The sequence below is a fragment of the Marmota flaviventris genome, chromosome 8 (assembly GCF_047511675.1).
Source record: "Marmota flaviventris isolate mMarFla1 chromosome 8, mMarFla1.hap1, whole genome shotgun sequence".
Lineage (NCBI taxonomy): Eukaryota > Metazoa > Chordata > Mammalia > Rodentia > Sciuridae > Marmota > Marmota flaviventris.
The window spans coordinates 78,619,379-78,641,685 of NC_092505.1; the positions used below are offsets into that span (position 1 = coordinate 78,619,379).

General features: G+C 38.8%; 1 protein-coding gene across 2 annotated transcripts in view; it reads right to left on the reverse strand.

The window, feature by feature from the left end:
* The window catches only part of Col8a1 (collagen type VIII alpha 1 chain), a 149,826-nt gene extending 140,208 nt beyond the window's left edge, over nucleotides 1–9,618 (reverse strand). For both annotated transcript variants that reach the window (XM_027943257.2, XM_027943255.2), the window contains exon 1: nucleotides 9,532–9,618. The gene's annotated coding sequence lies outside the window, so the exon portion shown is untranslated. The remainder of the gene's footprint in view (nucleotides 1–9,531) is intronic.
* Between the last annotated feature and the right edge of the window lie 12,689 nt (nucleotides 9,619–22,307).

The following is a 22,307-nucleotide window of genomic DNA, read 5'->3' on the forward strand; positions in this document are numbered from 1 at the left end:
GTCAGCAGTGTCTAGGAACAGAGCCACTGGAATTCTGTCACTTTATGAGTCAGAGGCATTGTCATGGGAGTCAATGTTTTTTCTTCCTTTTATAATAGGACCAGACATGATGAGAGGCAGCACTGAGATGCAGGAAGACGATGGGCTTTGGACAGACTTGGATGGACATAGTGGCTGTATTGCTTCCTAGTTGTGTGGCTCTGGACAAGCTGCTTGACAGAGTAGAGGCTCAGTTTCCTCATGGTTAAGTTTTTGGGTTGATATAAGGAATAGAGAAAATGGGACTAGTACGATGTCTGGTTTTGTTAGACAATGAATATTTTCTATTATTATAACTATTAATGACAAGTTTGAATTTTTCTCTCTTGGATGACTATGAGACTCTTATTTTTGTAAAGGAGAGGATACTTGACTCTTGTCACTTTTCAGATACTGGCCTCTAGGTACTAACTTTGTGAAAGGGAAAAAGAATTCCCAAAGGAAGACCTAAGAGAAATTGGGAATCTTAAGGGGTGGAAGGCCTGAGTGTCATAGATAAATCAAATAATCCCAGGTGGGGTAAATTATAATAGACTATTAGTAAGTGTTTTCCTATTATTGAGATTAGGCTCCCTAATGATAGTGAGAGGGCAAATGTTCAAAGAAGATATTTGGCTAATGATCTCAGTTAATTAATGATGGGTAAAGTCAAAACAGAATTGTCAGCTCAGAAATTGATGAGACAGTTCATAGAATTATCTAAGCTTCTTGTTTACTGAATTTATTGCTCATTGTTGGCCACTTCTCTATAACAAAATATCCAGAGAATGAGAACAAAGGGAGAAGAAAGAGACAATTTTAATCTGTCTACTGCCAGGAAGAGTTTTTTTTTTTTTCTTTTTTAAAAATGGAGGTTGAAGAGGAGAGCATTTCCGCCATTGTTATTATCGTTACTATGATAAAGAACTGAGCCACAGAACAAGGCATATCCATTTGCTCTTGTTGTTCTTTTTCCACATAGGTTTAGAAATTTATCACACTGGGATTTTTTGTCATTTTATGGCTTGTCAAAGCACATATCTTATATTGATGTTCAGTATGTAGTACATAATAAATAACAACACTGAAAATACCATATCACAGGACATTTTGAAATAATGAAGTAGGAAGCGATTTCTAAGCTGTTCGCAAACTGTTCCATAAAATACCAATCCCAAGACACGCTCTTGGGTAGGGGAGATCTGCTATCAAATGTTAATATAAATACCAATTAGTATCCCAGTTAGTAGTGCTTTGAAAAACACTTTAGAAAATGTTGAAGAGGGGATAAAGAGATTTTATGCAACATAATAATTATTTTTAAAATAGCATCTTTCCCTAGTTAAAGTAGAATTTTAGATCACAAATTCTTTGTGTGTGTATGTGTGTGAGGGAGAAATTCCCCTTTGATGTCAAAATATGGATTGGTAAACATAGGCCTTTTGAGGCTTTTTAAGCCACAATTTTTGTTTCTTTCCCCTTTTCCACTTGCCCTTGATATTTTCTGGCTTTTTGAGACATGTGGGATTATCCTCTGTATTCTAAGAAGCAAGAATACTCTTGCTATATCTTGGAAGGTTATGTGCCTATTTGAAACTTTATCTCATTTTGACTGGCTCTGTATAAATACCACATGCCATTCCCAGGTGTTATGAGTATAATCCATTTCCTATACTAAATAAATAACTGTACAACCATGCTGAAGTGGCCTCATTCACCTGGCAAGAAAGACACTACAAGTGTCTAAGTGATAAAGAGAGTAGTTATTTGAGAATTGTTCTCTCTCTCTCTCTCTCTCTCTCTCTCTCTCTCTCTCTCTATATATATATATATATATATATATATATATATATATATATATATATATAATATTATATTATATAAAGGCACAGAGGTGATTAGTGACTTTCCCCAGGCTCCAGAGAGACAGAGAGAGTCTAGGTGTTTTTGAGATTAAAATACTGAAGATTTTTCTGGAATGGAGGATTCCTGAGCCACATGCATACCAGCTCCATAGCTTCATCTCCATTGATACCAGAAATAGAAGTAGAGAGAGGATTACTCTGTTTTGCTGCAAATGTCATAGTTTTTTTTTTTTTAACAAAGAAAGCAGCCCTTCTCTGGTGTGCCAAGGATTTATTTTTATGGTTCTAATTGATCTCTATCCCCCAAAGGGTACTGAATTATGCAAGTGTCTCAAGTCTTAACAAGTCATCCCCACACAGCTGTGCAATGGAAATGTTCAACAGAAAGGTATTCACTTCAGTCTAGGCAAGGCCCTGGCTGGTCCCTGGAGACCCACATGCAGGGAAGCAGGTTCTGGGCCATATTGGTGGGAGAAGCTTGTCTGGCCCATTTCTATCTTCTCCTCTCTCCTATCTCCTTCCCCTTATCCTGCTGACAAGGGAGGGTCTAGTTATGGCAGATATTTCGCCCTCTTTGTGCTTGTCTGTCATTGACCTCCAGCTGCCAGAGTTTGTTTATTACTGAAATGAGCATTTAGATTCAGTCTTGGCTGGTGGTAGCCTTGGAAAGAATATTTTCTAAGATTGCTTTGGTTTTCTTTCAAATAAACTTCTGCAAGCCTGGGACATTTCTGGCATTGCTGAAATGCGGGTGATTTATTCTTAGAGGCTTAAATTAGGAATTTTTTGAAAATGAAAACTAACAATGTTAGGAACACTCTAGCCACCGGTTGTAATAGACACCTTACTCTGCTTTTTATCAGAAAAATTCAAATCTGAAGGTTCCCCGCTGTCAACAGGTTCCATTCTGAAACCCTCAGCCCCCTGGCTCCCTCTACTGGTGAGCAACCTCCCTTCCACTCTTGCGGGCAGCTGGAGATTGGAATAAACTGGGAGGGAGACTAGATGTGTCATTTTAAAACTAGGAATTGTGGATCCAATAGCATATTTTGCAGCAGATCCCTTTTCTTCCCTCATTCTTCCAACCTCAACAATCTTGGCTACCTAAGTCACAAATTCTTAGCTCCACCTAGTGTCTCCCTCCATGTACTTCTTGGCTTTATCTTATGTCCGCCTTTAATAAGAGGTCGCTATTTGGATGGATTGCATTGATGAATGTTATGACTCCTCATGGTTCAGACTGGACAATCACTAAGTAGAGACTTTTCAATAAATATAATAATGCACAGTTATCACTTTGGATTTAAGAGTCAAGTTTAGACTTAGCTTTATCGTGTACATGGCATGACAGTTGGGAGCATATATTAAATGGGATGATTGCTTCTGGCAAAATGCATCCCAGTTTCTCCATCCACATTCTTTCAGGCACCTTTTAGATCTGAAGTCACCCTACTAAGCTGAAGGCAGCTATGATTTAACCCTTCTGCTGCCTGGTAGTGAAAGTTCTATATTCAACTGCTTTACTTGCCTTAGTATATAGAGGCCAAATTTCTAGAAAAATAACAGTTTTATCTTGTTAACAGAAGGGACTGGAGATGCTCCCCAACAGGCTGGATACATGCTATTGCCTGGGGAAGCCAACAGCTGACACCCACACCCAGGCCTATTCAGTTAGTTGGAAAGTAGCACATGGAGTGATTAATTGCTTTAGTATCATCACATCAAATGATCCAATGCCTAGATCCATGTGATGTAAACATGTCAATGGAGAGTTCAGTAGAGGCAGCCCTCTCAAGAAAGACTTAAGAGGTCATTTTCACAATAACGCTTAAATTTAGTGATAAATTATGTACCTTTTAATATACAATAAATCAATTTCAAAATCAAATTACTCTTTCAAAGATATGCAAACAATTGTCAGTCATGCTTTAGAGTAAAGTGAAGAAGCATCTGGGGTAACATCTGTCTACTCATTCAGGGTAAATTGCTTCCAGAAATGATATAAGAATATTCTTTTCTACCTTCATCACTTTCTGTAGTGGAGGAACTTTGTGTGTTACCAGTAATTGTGTAATTGTGTCGTTATCTCAGCAGAGAATATTTTGAAATCTTGACATCCATAGTTATTATCTGGGTCAGAGTCAAGTCTAAAATGTGGTCAAATGAGGCTCTTTTTCCAGTTGAAGTCCAGTCAAGGGTAAAGAAGAATTTGAATAGATAAAAAGCCTATACATTTTTTTTTTTTAACCAGTGTGATCCCATCTTTTAATGGTGCAGTGCTTAAAGAATACTGACCCAGATGGGCGTTCATCTCTCACATAGACGGTCTGGGTTCACACCATCATAAAAACCCTTTCTCCAGCACCTGGAATTTCTCAGGAATCTCTCCTCTGTTTCAGAGTTGTGGACTCTCATGGCTGCACCTTCCTGTCTTTGTACTGGTGGCTCCTGATAACCCCTCCTTGCCCCCATTACACCTCAAGTCTACAGCCTCCAATCAGCATGCTCCTCATATTTTGTCTGATGGTCTATCATGTGTATTTTGCTCTTTCTCTCTTTAAAGACTCAGGAAGGTATGAGGTGGTTAGATTGGCAACACATTGTCTGTTGGGTAGAAGAGGAGGAAGATTATACTGTAAATCATCATACATTAATATATTAACATTTATGTTCTGTCACATAAATATTAGAATGAGACCTTAGTCCTCATCATATTTCAGAAAATAATATAACTTCTAGAACTCAGGTAAAGGTGGGGAGGAATAGGCAGAATACTGCAGCCACTGATGAAGTTTAATGAACTCTTCTATGTTTCCTAAAGCATGAGGAAATCTTTTAAACATTTGAGATTTGAGTCCTTATCTGTCCCTACAGACTTCTTATAGGGATTATTATGGAAGGAGATAAGAAAGATTGATATTTTATACTCAGCCATTTTCTTAAATTTGAAAAAGAAATTCATAATTTCTCACACTGAATACAGATTTACCCAGCAGTTATTGGGTACCCGTTTCTGGAACAGGGAAATGCATATAATGATGGTGTTGATCAATGACTCTACTCTCACGTGTTTGCATCAATGTTTCCTAGACATTCTGTGGCAGAGGATTAGCTGTAGTCTAAACCTCTACAGCTGTGGTTTCTGAGAACCCTACATGTTGAATTCTTACGGGATGCTCAGCATCCCGTAAGAATGTCACAGACACCTTAGGTTCATGTTGTGTGGGGAGACACATCATAGTTTCTCAAGACAGAGCACTGACTACAGAGTTTAGCTACTTGATCTTGGTTCTGCTACACGCATCTAAGTGATCTTGGGAAAGACATCAATCTCTCTGACTTTTCCCATCTGTAAAATGAACTTTTAGTTAAGATTAGCTCCAAAGTTTCTTCTAGCATTTATATTTTGGATACTCTAAGTTCTTGTAATTATCAAGAAGTTAGAAACTGGATTTTTTTTAAAAAGGTGCTTCTATAGAAATCTCAGAGAATTTATTGGAAGCAAGGAAAAATTCGAAATGATCTTTTTTTCTAGGAATAAAGGTTTAGAAAAAAAATGTGACATTTTTTATTTGATGGAGTGAAAATTTATATCCTATTTAAGAGAAGTCTGCGGAGACTTTGGGTAATGAGAAAAGCCACAAGTATGAGTGGTACTCCAAAAACTTGATCTATAAGAATTGAAGAGATTTCTTCCACTGAAAAAACAAAGGCTGTGGTGTAGAGGCACTGTGACTACATCTGCAAACCCTGAGAAGGTTTTGCTGAAGGACAGAAGGGCCACTTTTTGTTTTCCAGGAAGGGAAATGGAAGCGAGCTCCAAATAAAGGACACAAAGGGTGAATCATCAGGCATCTTTTAATACATCACGTAATCAGCTTCAGTTGTCACTTTAGCTCCTACTGGACGTTGAGAAATCAGAATTCATTATTTTAGATGATTATGATTAGTTCTGGAGAACTTTTTGTTTTATTTACTTTAGTTTCCTCCAATGCAATATCACCGCCTTGATGGATCTGTGTACGCAGGGCTTCCAGGTTGTGGATATTGTCACCTTGTGTGACTCCCTTTAACTTCATTCCTGTAAATCTATTTGCGTGGGGAAAGATGGCAAAGAACCTCCTTCCTCAAACAGCAAATAGTTACTGATGTGATAGTGGAATCTCTGACTAGCCTGTTGGTGCTGAAATGTGGTTAACTCTCTCTCACTTTTTATGCTTCTTGGGCTCTCTAGAAAAGGGGAGTTAGCAAAGCTATAATTTAGTACTGTGGGGTGTGAACAGCTGTTAATGACTGCCAGGCCATTGGGAGATCTTTCTTATTATATCCTTAGCATTTGGTAACAAGATGTAAACTTGTTCCTTTCTCTCCACTGTCCCCCCCTTTCCTAGACACATTAGGTAGTGAAAGATCTTTTTCACAAGATGCTAAAGAGAAAGATTCTCTAGATTCCACAGGCATCCTTTGTCCCCTTAACTTCTTCATCTCTTCTGCTTTTTTTTTCTTAGCAGTTAGAACAGTGCACCTCTTTCTCACAAGACTCCTCACCCAAGTCTCAAGATCAGTTGCCCTCTTTACATTATGCACATACATGTTTATGGGGAGCAAGTGAAGAAAAGGAAGTTTACACATGCAGAAAGACCTGTTTCTCAGTGGTTTCTTGGAGGAGCAGGGATTGGGAATGTGTTTATGTCTTAATCACTCTGTAGTTACCCATACCACGCTGGGTGACACTGGAGAAGAAGAAGTAAATAGCTGTTTCTAACCTGCAAATAAATAATCACCAACACTGTACCCTCCAGGAGAGTTAGATTAATGACCTACTCATTATTTAAAATATGTTTGGAGGCTTTATGCCCATAATTGAGCTTTTAAAATTATAACTGGCAGATTCCTGTGGGTTTTAATATAGGGCTGAACTGAAATCATTTTTGTCTCTAGGACTCAGCTATTCTTTTTGGTCAGAGAAGGAGAACTAAGGAGAAGAACAAGTTAAGAGATGGATCTTAACTTCATCAGTAGCAATACTCTCCTTGGTGGAAAAAAGAAATCAAAGAAACAAACAATTAAGAGCAGACATGGATTTTGCTCTTCTTCATCCCCCTCAGACCGCAAGAGTTATATTTTTATCAGAGATCCTGATCATTTTTCTGTGATTTCTCCAACTTCACTCTTAATTCCTTTTTCATTCCCATCCTCCTGTCTTTGATTTTTTCCTTTCAAATGGAAATATAGGAGCATATGCTTTTTGATCATGGAGAAGACATATTTTGCGATTTTAACAATAGTAGAATATTTAAAATGTTTTGTTTCCATAAGTATGGCAGGCCCTGGAAGTCAGCAAAGCACCCTTCTGTGTCTCTCCTGAAAGGGGCACTTATCTTCTCTTTTTTTGAGAAATGTTAAGAAGTCAATTAAAGCCTGCTGCACTGGTGTTGGGTAAGTATAGCCAAGAATCTGACTCAGGGGCAGTTTAGAAAGGCAAAAAACAGGAGACTCATATTACTACATCCTAGGCAGAAGGGGCAATACTGGGGTTTTCTGTGTGAAACCTCACCACTGAGTTTTCTAAAAACTTAAGAAGGGAAGTGCCAACTTGCTTGATATGTGCCCTATGGAAGGAATCATTTTGGTAAAGCCCCCTTGGGAGGGTTAGATCACCAACAATCTAAGATGATCTCACCCAGTTAGTTATTTAGGGGGTTGAACCTGATGGCACATAGGGAAGGCAGTTACTGTTAAATGGTTCATAGCTGATCCACTGGACTAACTGCCAGGAAAAGCAGAAGCAAAACCCCAGAGAATGCTTTTCATCCCCAAATTTAGGAATAACAGGGAGCTCTTTGACACTGGGAACATTTCCCCCTACCACGGGAAAGACAACTTCACATAAGGAATCTAGTGAATGTTCATCCTTGGGATGATGGGCAGGAGTCAGACACTACCATAAAGGAAGAAAGAACTTGGACATATCAGGCACTTGGTTTGGCCTTGTTTCATACCTGTGCTCAGTCATGGTTGATTAGCCAGTTACATCAGATATAAAGCAAGCCATCTGCACTGTGGCTTGAGATAAAAGGTATTTTAATATGTTCAGGTCACATATAATCTTGGTCAATAGCAATCTTTTATCATTTTCTTAAAGGAAACCACACTCCTTTGCAATAATTTTTTTTCCAATGGAAAAAAAATTGAACATGACAGAAAGCTTTACATATAGCTCTTTCATTGAGTAATAGCAGTGAATCCCTTCATTTTATCTCAAACAGAATTTTAAAATATCTTTTGCATTAGAAAGACCTTCAGTGGGATGTCTAACAATGATTTCTAGTTTCTTTAAAAGAGGAAAATTTTGTACAGCTTTGGTGAGTTTTTCCTTCTCCTGTGAAACAATATAAACCAACAACCAAACAAGAAAAGGGAATGGGTTTCTCTTACTTTAAGAACCTTAAGGGCCAAAATAGTGGTTTGGTTTTCTGACTGGCAGCTTCAATTTGCCTTCTCTAAGCGGTCTTGTGCAATTCCCCAGAGGAAACATTTGAAGAAGTTTTTTTTTTCTCCCACATGAGAGAGAGTTTCATCCCACACAACCCACAGACTTTGATGGCAAACTGCATGGACCAAGAGTCTTGCTTTTACTGAAGTAGCAGTGGACGGTGGTTTGCTCTCACAGGTGCACACACTCTTTCCACCTTGGGGAGAACAGATTCGTTTTTTTCCCAGAGGGTAGCTTAAACACCTATTAGTTGTGTGAGAATCGGCTGCCAATCAGGTAGGTTTTGTTAGATGAAGGAAGAAGGGGTGGTGAGGAGGATTAAAACTTTCAAATCCACTCTAGCTGATTTTTCTTTATAGCAGTCTGGTGTACACAGAAGTATTGTATAATCTGGCCTGTATTTTTCTCTTACTGTGAAACATATTGAATCGCTTTATGTTTAGGTGTGTGTATAGAAATTCATGAAGTTCTTTTATATACTTTCCTCGTCCCAACACAATTCTCATTTTAAAACCTGGTGAAAAGATAGCTCTGTAAGAACTCTTCCTGCCCCAGCTTGTAAATTTGGATTTGTTCTTTCCTATCTACCAGCCACCTGATTACTGTCCCTGTGCAAAGGGCACCCGTTCACATCATTTTTTCCAAGCACTTAAACCTGGAAAGATTTTTTTTTTTAAGAACTCACAGAAGCTGTCTTGGGGGGTTTGGAAAACATGGCAAAATTGTTAGCAGACCTTTTGACTGTGCTATTTTTAGGAAGCTAATTGTGTTCTTTTAAAGTACATTTTTGACAATGGGACAATGTTTTCCTTGCCCCTGCGGATATATGAAATATTTACAATGAAAAACGTCAGTATTAACACCCAAAACAGATACAGTTTAACCTCAGCAACAGTTAGCAAGAGGGGAAAAGGGATTTAAAAAGAGAAAAGGGTTTTGTAATATTTATGCTGCTGTTTCTACCGAAAAGGAGTTTTATTTCACTGTTCAAACAGAAGTTTGTTTTCAAACCAGTTGCTGTAACTAGCAACTAGCAGCTGATCAGGCAGCCATACAAATTAACTCTAACCAAACAGTGAGCGCATTGCCCAGACCTGACTAATTCCCCCGCAGGAACCCCTAGTAGGTCCACTGCCTGCAGAAGTGTCTTACCTTGTACACGTATGATCAGGGAGACAGGCTTGCGGGCTCCCACGGAGAGGACCAGGGAAGTGCTCTGATCCGCTGCTGGTAACATGCACTTGGCTTTTATGGGCAGGTGGGAGGAGCTGCTCCTCATAGTAGGTGGGCAGGGAAGGAGCGGCGGGCGGGCAGCCCCAGGAGGAGCTGGACACTTCTCTGGGGAGGGGCCGAGAGGGCGGAGAGGGCAGAGCCGATTGCCTGCGAGAGGGAGGAGAGACAGGGATGGGTGGGGGGAGGAAGAAGGAGTGGAGAAGGGCATGAGAGAGAGGGAGAAAACAGAGAAGGAGATCTAGACCACAGATGGGGGAAAGTTGGGGAGGAAATGAATGGGGGGCAGGTGGAGGGGGAGAGCGGGGAGGGAGAAAGGGAGCGAGACACTGAGAGACCGAGAGGCAAGATTTGGAAGGAAATGGGAATTGGATTATTTTCCGGTTTTGATTGACATTTGGTGAGGGAAGTTGTGTGTGACAGTTAATACTAAAGGTGTTTTCTGTGAATTTGAAAGGCTAAATAACGGTTGGGGCACACTGAAGGGTTCTTAAGCTGGGCAAAGGAGTAGGGAGCTAGTCGTCCGAGCCGCACAAAGCGCTGGGTGGACCTGGACCGGGACCTGGAGCGCAAGGGGACCCACTCCGCCTAGAGCCTGCAGAGCCCCTGCAGCCTCCGCAGCCGAGGTGCTACCGGCCCCAGCAACACCCAGCCCCATCCCTCATCAGTCCAGCCAACGCTGATTTGACAGGGAAGTGCTCTTTACTCCTGTGGTGTTCAGCACCCAGGGCTCCTATTGAGACTTGTACCGCATTAAGGTGTATCAATGGAGACCGGTTTGTGGAGAGGAACCAGCCGGTTCCTCCAATCCTCCAACGTCTGCTTATGTAACCTAGGATTTCAGGGCTTGCTGCCCTCTGGTTATTTTCGGTATTTTAAAAACTCTCCTTCCGAATGATCGGAAAACATCTTGGTGTCACAGTCCTTTCTCCGTGTCTTAAACATTCAGGGAGGATTCAACCAACAAGCGCTGAAGGATCAGGCTGAAATTATTAAGAAATGCGCTCAGAGAAAGAAAAACAAGCTCCTTTCGCTGCTGAGTGGTGACTCACTTCCTAGCCCAAACCTGATTTTTGCCACCGAAGGAATCAAAGCATTTTAAGGGAAAAAAACTTGAGACTAGGGGAAAGGGGGTGGGGGTACTGAGAGGCTGAAGGGAGAAACAGAGGGAAGAATGGGCAAGCCAAAAAGAATAAGGGATAAGTTTTAAATGAATATTTATGTATGCACATATACTCAATCAGTACTCACTACAACCGAGTTAGTTATGGTCCATATTATGCAAAATTTTTTTAAATGAAAGGGATCTCAAAGAGGTTAAGCAATTAGCTCAAGCTAACAATAGGTAGAAAGCCACACAGCTAGTGAGCTTGAAGACCTTCTGCACTCTTCAGTGCACAAGAGTTGCTATACAGAACACCTAATTTGATCTCCAATTAGGCTTGGATGTCTTTGGGTGGTACCAGGTGCCAGGCAAAGGAAAACTGATGGTTAAAGGGCAGGGCTTTTCAAACTCTGTAATACTTGCATTTTGGGCCAAACAGTTCTTTGTTGTGTGAACCTCTCCTGTGAATTCTAAAATGTTGAGCAGCATCCCTGGCCTCTACCCATCAGATGCCCCTACTCACTCTGTGGCCTCCCACTAGAAATGAAAATAAAAAAATCTCCTGACTTAGCTAAATGACTCAGAAGGGCAATTTCCTTTCCTCTCCTTAAGAACATTGGTCTAGAAAATATCCACAATTATAAAAAAGTTTTTTTTTTAAAAAAGAATCTATTAAGAAAATACTCAGTAGTGCCATTCAAATAATAATCATACTTGCCACCATGTGTGCTAAGTTTACCTGGACTTAGTTTTTTATAGACATATTCTCAACTGTATGCCTCTCCAGCCTCAAACCAATTGATTCATTTGTAACAAAGCTCATTCTCAATTGAATATACCTGGAAGTCAACAAAGTAAAATCCTATGTGCTGAGGATATAAAGATTTAATGATTCATATAATAAAAACTTTGAGATTTTTATATAAACAGAAATTTGACATTAAGGCAGTTATTCAGATTTGCTCATGATGTTTTTTGACATTCTTATTTGGCTTAATAATGATAACTTTTTGTTTTTGTGTTTTTTATTCAACTTACATTCAGTAAAAGTTTTGGCTATAACAAGTTCTAACTAGAGGTTTACTAGCTAGCAGTATATAAGTTCTCAATAAATATGTGTAGTCTGACTAACTGAATAAATGAATAAGTGACATCTGTGAGTTTTGACACAAAGACTAGACAGTAGTTGTTCACTTAATGAATGAATAAAAAAATTAATGAGTACTAAGCTAAAACTTTAACCTTAGCTTTTCTGCCCAATTGCTATTTGATTTGATGCTTTCTATATTTGGTTTTCCTCTTTTCAAATAGTATGCCTTTTGAGGATGTATTCAAGTCTATTAAGTGAAGTCTATGACATGAAGAACACATGTTACTGGACCTGGAAACAGGGCCAGTCTATTCCTGAACTGAACTCTGAAACCAAACATGACTTTACAGGTAGGATTCCAATTCTGGCACTTTACAATTTAGCAAAGAAATGTGTTCTGGGCAACAAAAGAAGACCTAGGTAGAGGAGGGTCTGGGTGATAAAGTATGTAAGTGAACACCTCCATTAGGTAAGAGCAAATTTTCTTTTCAATCCTGATTTAATTTAATGTCTCCCAAACATTCCAGTTCCATCACATAGTTGTGAAAAGTAGGAAAAAAGGAGGGGGGCGGGTAACAAGAAAGTACACTGAAAGAGAAGGCAATTGACAGCTGTAGGCTGTTTTTCTTCTCCCTTTCCCTCCTTCACTCCCTTATTTCAAACCTGAATATGCAGCCAACATAACAAAAGCCCTCCTTTCATTTTGTTTGGAAGGAGCTAATGATTAGTTCATTTCTCCAGTTCACACTTGCCTGAATCTGATTCAGTAGCAGATCTGGACTATGAGTTAGGAATCCAGGAATGTGATCTCTGAGCTGACTCTAGTGTGCCCTTCCTAGGGTCTCTAAGGTGACTAAGAGTTGAAAGTCCTAGATTGGTGAAAAGAAATGAATCCAATGACAGCATACTAGATGCTCTGAAGTTTCCATTGTGTGGATGTACTGCCAGCTATAGATGAACACCTTACTTTCAAGCCCTTTGCAAAAGTAAAATTTTTTTGGAGGGCTAGGGGTTATTCAGAATCAATCAATTAACAAATATTTATTAAGAATGGATACCAATCTGTGTGGAAGTATTTAACAGAAAAAAATGTGGCTTTGTTCTTGTGGAGGTGGAAAAAAAGCATGAAATTCTGCTAATTAGGTAGTTAAGAGACTTCAGGTAGGAAGGGGCATTTGAGCTGGGTCATGGAAGGTAGCATCTGGATGCAGGGTGATGAACTCCAGGGCATGGCAGGCTAGGGAGGAAATGTGTGCACCTGGGGAAAGTACAGGAATGTTCAGAAGCTGGTGAATTAGCCAGCCTAGCTGAAGGGAAGGGCCCATGTAGTAGAACAATGAGGCTATGAAGTAGAAAAGAGAGGTGACATCAGCCTGTGGAAGGCCTTAATGTCATCTCCATAGTCTGACTGTATTCTAGGTCATAAAGACTTTCAAGCCGTAGAATAACATGATGGAAGTGGCATATTACCAACACTTCAACTTTTTCAATATAATATCTTTATTGTAACTTTGCAGATAAATGCTTACCTGCATGTCCCAAGGCATTAGCATACTTATAAACAGAAGTAAGTATCTGATTTCTGCAGACTTGGGGCCTGAACAAGGTGAAATGGAGGAGGCTCTAGTCCAGTTTCCCCTAACAGTGCCCTCTGTGGTTGCAAGAAGGAAATCAGAAGGCAGGACACTCCCAGGGTGTGATCAGGTTGACACATGAGATTAATATGAAGGGTGGTGCTTACTCTGTGTCAGAAAAGTCGTCTTTTAGATACTTGAGATTTTAAGGGATCTGGGCTTGGAAAACAGTGAAATCTGGCTCTAAAAGCTGGATATTCACATCCGTGTTCTCAAATAGCTAACTTCCAATTATTTGTATGTGTTGCCCTTGGCAAATTTCAAGTTTTGGTTCTTCCTGTTAATCCTAAGTGCTTCAAGATGCAAATGAGGTTGGCTTTTGGTCTAAGCAAGAATCATAGACAGGTGTGTTTGCTTCAAGCAAATCCGACAATTTGAAATGTAGTATAAAGAAGTTACTTTCCATCAGTCAAATGACCCATCAGTTAGTCAGCCTCAGCCTGAACTAAGCATCATCAAATATGACCTGGCTTTGTAAGGCCCTTAAAATTGCCAACTATCCTAGGGCATTTAAATTAGGGTTTTATTTATAAAAGTCACAAATGCTTTACAGCACGGAATGAAAGTACACCTCTCATATGTTCCAAAAGACCATAGGATTTTGTAAGCCACTGTTTTCCTGTTGGTCTAGTTATTTCACAGATGACTGCTGCCCAACTTCTGCTGGTTTTGTAAAGAGTACTGGACACGAGTTGAAATATCTGGGGTTTAGTCTCAGCTCCGCCATCAACTTCCCATGAAAACACAGGGCAGATATTTTGTGCTTTTTGGATTCAGTGCCTGTATTTGTAAAACAAGGAAGCTTAACAGACATTCTCTCAAGTCCCTTCTACTTTTCAGAAGCATGCTTGGTGCCAGTCAGTGGATGCCTATGAAGTCAACCCCATACTCAATAACAATACTCAATGACAGCACATATTTAATTTTAGGCATGGAAGGAAGAGCTCATAATGTAGTTCAGTGTTTGCTACGAGGGAGTGCATCCTAAAACTAAACCTTGTCTGAATTCTAGGTACAGAATCCTAAAAGGTAGAGTGTACCATTGTCATTTAACTGTCACCACTGCCTAAATTTCACAACACGGTAGAAATCTCCCAGACTAAACCATTAGCTTTTAAACTTTCTTCTCAGAATCAAGTAGTAATTTTCCTATGAGTGATGGAAATGTACCCACACCACACAGATTCCCAATTTCTGAAAATTCTCTCCAATGCCTCAGATTTACTTGACAAACAAATAAATTAGTTTGATTACCTAAAAAGTTTCCTATTCCCACTGTAAACTGCTCCCTCTTCCTAGTGTTATACCCCTTTATTTATCTAATTTGGAAAATTTGATTGACCTTTTGCTGCAGATTTAACCCAGGGGTGCTTTACCACTGAAATACATCCCAATCTTTAAAAATTTTTTTATTCGGAGACAGGGTCTTACTAAGTTACTTAAGGCCTGGCTGAATGGGTGAGGATGGCCTTGAACTTGTGATCCTCCTGTCTCAGTCTCTGGAGCACTGGAATTACAGGTGCATGCCACCATGCCCATATGATTGCACTTTTGGCCATGGATTAAATTATTATAACTCTTCCTAGTTTAACCAAACAATTAGGCTTTTATTAAGGATTCCAAACTATTTTCTAGCTTTTATTTTCATTATTACCAATGTCCATCTAAAGTCACTCCAATCTTTTTCCTGTTCCAATTTCATTGTGCAAATTCTCTGATATGGTGTTAGTGTAATAAGGAAGAGCAAGATAGCCCAGGATTTTTTTCTTCTGGCTCAGGAGTGGAAAAATGAAAGCCTCCTGGGATAGTAGAGAACTATAGTTTACTCCTGCTATATGCTATCTTAGAACTTACTTGCAATATGGGAATTGTCTTAACCCTAGCCTTTGCTTGGTGAGTAATTCTTTATCTCTGCTTTATCTTTTATTCTCCATCCCTTCTACTCATGGTTTATTCTCTTCAACTCTTTCTAGTATTTATTTCATGTTCCATTTTAAGAAATTCAATAATTCCTGCTCAGAGTTATACAATCTAAGATTTTCATGAGGAACTCGGATTTGTGGTGAGCAATCTCACAGGGACCCTGGCCTCATGCTGGCATGTCCCATCTCCAGATCACCTTGCAGGTTCATACTATCTCACGGTAACTGGTTCCCACCCACTTCCTTTAAAGTGAAAACATTTTCCATGATATCCTTAGAGAGCTTCCATGACTTAAGGGGGATAATTTAGATCCCCACACATCTTTGCTTCTATATTATTCATGAATTTATCTCCTAAATGTGACCTAGAATGGTTGGCCCTTGTCATTTCTGCTTAGATTCACCATATGGTTTTGTGAGCACACTCAGTGTCTTGGTGTTCCAGTAGCACATCTCTTCATTTCTGGCAGCCTGCTTATTTTCCTAGAAGGAAAGTCACACTCTTGGAATTTCATTCTATTCATAAGGGAATAGGTAAGTCTCTTTGCCAGATAATCTTAAACACATAATTACTATGCACATCATTAATTGGACATTACCTTATTAAAGGAACAGACATGAACTACTAAGAAATGAGACTTAAATTCTTGTGCAAAAATGCGGTCAGATTCCATAAAACTCTCTATGCCCAGACTCATTGTTTTTGTCCCATTGGATTCTACAGGAGTCTGTATCACTCTTAGTTTCACCAATTTTTCTTATCTTCATTTATTTTGTGATATAATTTTCTTATTCTAAGTTTTCAACTTAATTGATCTTTAGGCATGTTGTATACTTTCTTGAATTTTTTTGTTAGATTTTCTGTATTGGATTTATTATCATAGAAGGACTGCATCTGGTTAGGTAGCAATAGAAGAACACTGTTCAAGATGGGATGGGCTTCACCATTCCCCACTTTCGGTGGGTCTGGACCAGGGGGATTTTTTTTTACTGTTGGTGACATTTCTGAAGAGAACTCATGTTTATGTTTGCATAAAGGCATGTTAATTATTATTTTAATTTGTGCTATTTTATCCTTACTTCTACCTTGCAGATCACAAGTTTCTCAAATTAAGAAGTCAAAAAGGCAAAAGTGCTTGAAAGCAGAAAACTCTTGTGTTACTTAATTCACTAGCCTAGAGCTAAACACACTAATAGTCATTTGCTGATTTATTTCCATTTTGAGTTTCTGTGATTCACCTGTCACTAAATCCATAAATATATTTTCCTCTGATTATTATTATTCATGGCAAAAGTAGTATAGGCATATGTGTAAAAAATGGTAAATTGTAGGGTTTAAAAAGGAGGTTCCAAATATGGGTCTTAATTTTTGAAGGGGATGTTAGTGTCAGTGGTTTTACTCATAAATGAAGAATCTCACCTTTCATGCTGTTAGTCTAGGGAGGAATTTGGGATCTTATGAAGGGAAGAAGTTGGCCAATTATAGTGAACATTGGTTGAGGTAAGCACCCAATTCCCTGTTTCCTCTAAATAACAATGATTCTCTGTGGGACTCTAGAATCTTGGAATATTATTATGTATTATGTAGAAAAAGTATTTCATATCAATTCATGTTTCATACAGTCTGCATTATTAAAATTAAACAAATTTCTTTATAGTAGAGCTGTGCCAAGCCTTGAATGGCTAATGTGCTTCTTCAAATTCTAAAGGGTATATATTATAATTACATTGCTTCTAAGGTTATTTGAAAACAAAAACAACTCATTCTTTGATCACTCCCCAAGAGCCTTCTCCTAGGAGAGGTGCTCTGCAGGCCCTAAACTGAGAAACTCTGTGAGAAAAATTGCCATCCCTCCATTCACGAGGACTAGCACAACTACCAACATCAACACTTTCTCTTAAATATAGATAGTACTTAAGAATTTTCAGTGCATTTCCATGTATATTATTTGATTTTTATTAGCTATGGTTAGTGTTGAGAAAGTATTATTTTTCAACTTAATAGATGAAAAAGAAACATACTATTCCAATAGTTCCCGGATTACTGTGTCAGAAAATCACTGAGCTCCATAGCTGGAGAATCCTCATAATTATAAAAAGCGACATTTTCCTTCATTTTTAGTTTTATGAACTATTTTCTCCCTTTTAGCAAATTGCCAAGAGGAGACTTTTCTAATGTGTGTGGTGATATCTTCATGCTTGTAGATACTGTAACCATGTGGAGGGAGTTATACTTCAGATGGCTTGACTCAGTGTCAATGTGCTATTACATTTGCCTGAATAAATCAGATTGACTTAATATTAGATCATAATGGAATGGGTATGGGGGAAAAGGAATGACTCATAGGAAAGAATTTTGTACATATTGGTTAGAAATTCTGGTATAGAAAGCTCATTACGGATCATTTGGAAACTTCCCTTTGTCCTCAATTTGTATATGGAAAGGAAATGAGTGGTACTAAAGAGATTGATTTCTTAATGTTCCTGAATGGCACAGATTCCTATAAAGTCATTAATATTAGACACAAAAATAACAAAAGTAAAAATAGAAGTAAGGGAAATATATTCCTTTGATATTAGTTTAATAATTGACCTCTAGACAATGGCATTAAGTAATTACCACTGCATTATATCAGCTGCTCTGACACCAAGAAGAGGCAGTTTACTGTTGTGGGATTCTGAAGTGCCAAACTAGGAGTGAAGCTCTACTGTTGAATGGATCTTCTCTATGTCCTGAATTGAGAATCAGGGTCAGCTTGTCTGGGATGCTCTTCTAACGATCTATGTCAGATCATGGGTCAAGGCTACTGGGGTACTGAAATATTCGACTCAAGGGTTATAGCTAGAGGAATTAGGTTGAAACTGGATCTATTAGGGAAAGTTGAGAAACATCTACATCTTTTCTCCAATCCATCGTCATTGCCTACCATGGTGCCTGGAACATAGTATCATGTTTGGTAAATATTTATGGAAAATGTGTTTGGATGAATAAAAATAACAGGGGCACCAAGTTTGATGGGGAATAGCAGGATAGAAATCAGAGCATGGTGCTAAGAGTCAGAGAGGACCTCAAGATTGAAGAGGTAAAACCTCACTGCACCAGGTTGTGTCTGGATTAAAGATGACAGTGATTGGAAACAGAAGAAAACCAAGAGATAGTAGTATGTGACTCTAGGAATCACATACTAAAAAGGATAGATGGATTGGTGGTAAACTTCAGATGAACACTCTCATGGTTGTGTGTTAGAGGTATTATATATTAACATATTCTTGTTTACTTTGCCCTAGTATGGAATCAGTTTATTTCAACCACTCTTTATGAAATCCCCAGTTACATGTTAGCGAAGAAGTAAGAAGACCCCTTAAAGATTTCAAATTTCATTTCATCTCCCATCTGATTGGATCCACAGTAAACAGACATATTGGGTGGCTGGCAAAGCCAATGTTAAATTTTATGTTTAACCAGAGACAACCTATATAAGTAGGATAATCAATGTGGCGATCTGGAAGAACCCATAATTCAAGTGGCAGGCCAAATTGATTCTTTCTGGTCCTCGTTTATTATTGTTTGTCAAGTCCCTCAAGTAAGCTTCAAGAAGCAAGGAGTTTAAGACTTGTGTCATTCCCAACAACTCTCACGTTGCATTAGCAGTGGTTAAATCTCTGGTTTCTTTGATGCCCTGGGACTGTTTTTAGCAAATTCAACTTATGGCAGTGTGCCCATTATTTACATGTTGTTTTAGAGCATATTGGTAATGGAGAACAAGTGGCTTGCATTTCTGGAGATGAGAATATAAATATCTGGGTTAACATCGAACTGACTATGCACACACTTCACTTGTCACCATCTCATTAAATCAATTTCCAAAAAGGAATTTCCAAGCTTCTTGGCATGTATATCTGTCATCCATATATGGGAATCATTAGACTATGTAAATGCTGCCTTTTTTGGTCCTCATATGTGATTTTTATTCACTGGGTGGAGTTACTGAGAAATATAAATAAGTCACAACGTCCTAGACAAAAAGTTCTTTGGATTGGGGAATAATATAAGTTTTATTTTAAATGTGTTTGTTGCTTCCATATGAGTTTTGTTTATGTTCTGGATTACAGCCATTGCCACCATTGTGCAAAAGCCAGAAAGAAATTTAATCGGGTGTTGCTCATAGGGGCTTTGATTTATTATACTTTTCAGTTCTTACTATATTTTACTGAGTCAGTGGACCCAGATGCAGTATGCCTCCCCTGCAGAGATCACTTTATAATTAAAACATGGACTTATCCACTTAGGTTTCTTTACAGATAAAAACTCATTAAAAAATGATCCTACTTTGATAATTACAAGGTTTCTGCAATCCTTTTTTACAAAAGCTATGTATAGTTTTTGGTTTCCTGAAGAACATTTGGCCAATAATCCTTTTCTAAACATACCATTAATATAATTTCTTATATTTCTCTAGCTTACATCTATTTGCCAATGCATTCACTCTTTCGTCTTTGTAAAAAAGAAAAAAGAATGACACTTTGGAACACATTTAGAAGAAATTCTTTCCAATCTTCTTCCATGTTTTTTTTTTTTTTTTTTTTTTCCTCAGGGTCTAGCCTTATACCTCTCTGAGCTGCTCTGTTGGCCATTTTTTTTTTTTTTTAAATATTTTCCCTTCTCTGCCTTCTGTATCCAGATGTGGTCAAGACCTGTTTATTTATTTAACATTTCACTCACTTATCCATTCATTACCTGCATTTATTGATGCCAAGGAATAATCACAAAGCATTGTGGACACTGCTGTCTGCAGAATTCCACTCCTTATCACAGGTGAAGTTCAAATCTAATCACTCCTTGTTGAGACCATCTGGTTGCCCTTGACATGCCTCAAGACAAGAACCAGTATACAAAGGACTCGCCTTCTATAGTTCAGAATACATTAGAATACAGCCATTCTCTTGTCTATTACCAAACTTATTCCTTGATACATTGACTGTCTTCCTTATTCTTAGTACTTGGTCACAGTAGTAGGAAGAGTAATGGTCTTCCAAGGATGTCCATGTCCCCATCTTGAATCCTGCGTATATGTTACTTTATGTGGCAAAAGAGACTTTGTGGAAGTGATTGACTTATAGATCTTAAAATGGGGAGATTGTTCTGAATTATCTATATGGGCACCATCTAATCACCAAGAGTCCTTAAAAGTAGAACAGCTTTTCTAGTTGTTGTCAGAGAAAGAGATCTAGAGAACTGAAGAGTCAGGGAGAAAGATGCTTCCTTGCTCACTTTGAAGATGGAGAAATGGCTGCATGAGCTAGTAACGTAGCCACCCTCTAGAAGCTAGAAAGGAAATGGGCCACTCTCTGGAGACTCCATAAAGGCATCACACTTGCTGATGCCTTAATTTTAAATAATCAGCTGCACGTTGGACTGCCAATCTACAGGTCTGATGATATTGTATTCATGTTGTTTTAACACACTAAGTTTGTGATGATTTGATGCAGCAGCAGCAATAGAAAACTAATACAACTCCCCATGCAGCCATGGGTTTTTGGCCCTTCTCTGATCAGCTTTTGGCATCTCCTGCCTCGTGGCCCCTTTGTTTTGACCTTGGTTATCTGTCTATCTTCATTCCTATCCTGATCCATGCCTTGTCGTTTGATACTGACTAAGCAAAGCCCTACTTTTTGTTTCTTCTCTGGGATGAACAAGCTAACTATTTTTCCCATCTGTTGTACTTTCCTCCTTCAATATATCTTTTAGACTAGTTTGGATTTAGGAATTTATATTATTCAACCTTAAACTATGTATCAGCTTCAGTTCCTTGTGGTCAAGCATATTCCAGTAAAATTATACTTTTCATATATAACCTGTACTTTAGAAACCTGAATCAGTCAGGGAAGGCTAGGCTATGCTGCAGAAACAAAATCAACCTCAAAATTTTAGTGGCTTATGAAATGTCCATGTGGATCAGTTGAGGGCTCCATGCCACACACAATTCCTCACGTGCCTAATGGAGCAGTCACCATCTGAGCAGTCATCTGTCACTGTGCAGCAGAAAGGAGATGTAAATAAGATCAACAATTATGCTTGATCCAGAAGTAACATCTGTCTCTTGGGTCCTTAACACATTTTTCAAAACTATTCACATGGTCCTACCCAATGGGACCATGGAGTATTATGTGTGTCATTTTTTGTGCCATTGCTATTGTCTATAACCCTCTAAAGAATGCATTAGGGAATAGCTACCAAGTCCATCCACAGGTCTGCTCTCCTGTGTCCTCATTTTATCTCTCCAATGGATGATGAGTGCCGCAGTCCGGCTGCAGCAAAATAATCAGGGGGTGACGAACAACTTATGTGCATTGATACAGCAGTAGTGGAAGCCGTTTATTGTAGGATCACAGAGGTATTTATACATTCCACACAGCTTATCTAATTAACATAAACTAGATACATCAGTCAACCAATAAGGAATCTCCACACTTAATGGCTTGCAGTCAACCAATAAGGAATCTCCACACTTAATGGCTCGATGGCATTACTTCACAAACCACTCCCTCTGGCATTTTGCCAGGCGCCATTCAGACTTGTTTACAGACTCTAACAGATGAGGTTCTGAGGAAAAGAGCAGGTTTGTTTGCTAAGTCACCATGTTCATGCATAGAACTTCTACTGAATGCAAAGTCCAGTGCTTTGTGGATTATAATGAGGAACCAGACACCTTTGTGTATGTATTCAGTGTCCTCTAGGTGTAGGCAGGGACTTGGGGATGAACAGTTCTCTTCAACTGAGGCAGTCATGAAAAAGGTAGTCAGGAGACAGATTGGATAACGAAGAGTTATGTTAGCTTATCGGTTTTAACTAGTGTTTGTGTAAGCTTTGAAGGTAAGTGTGTCTAATTACCTTCACAACTTCTGAGGAACTTTCAAGAGGTCAAATTTTATAGTATTTGAAGCTC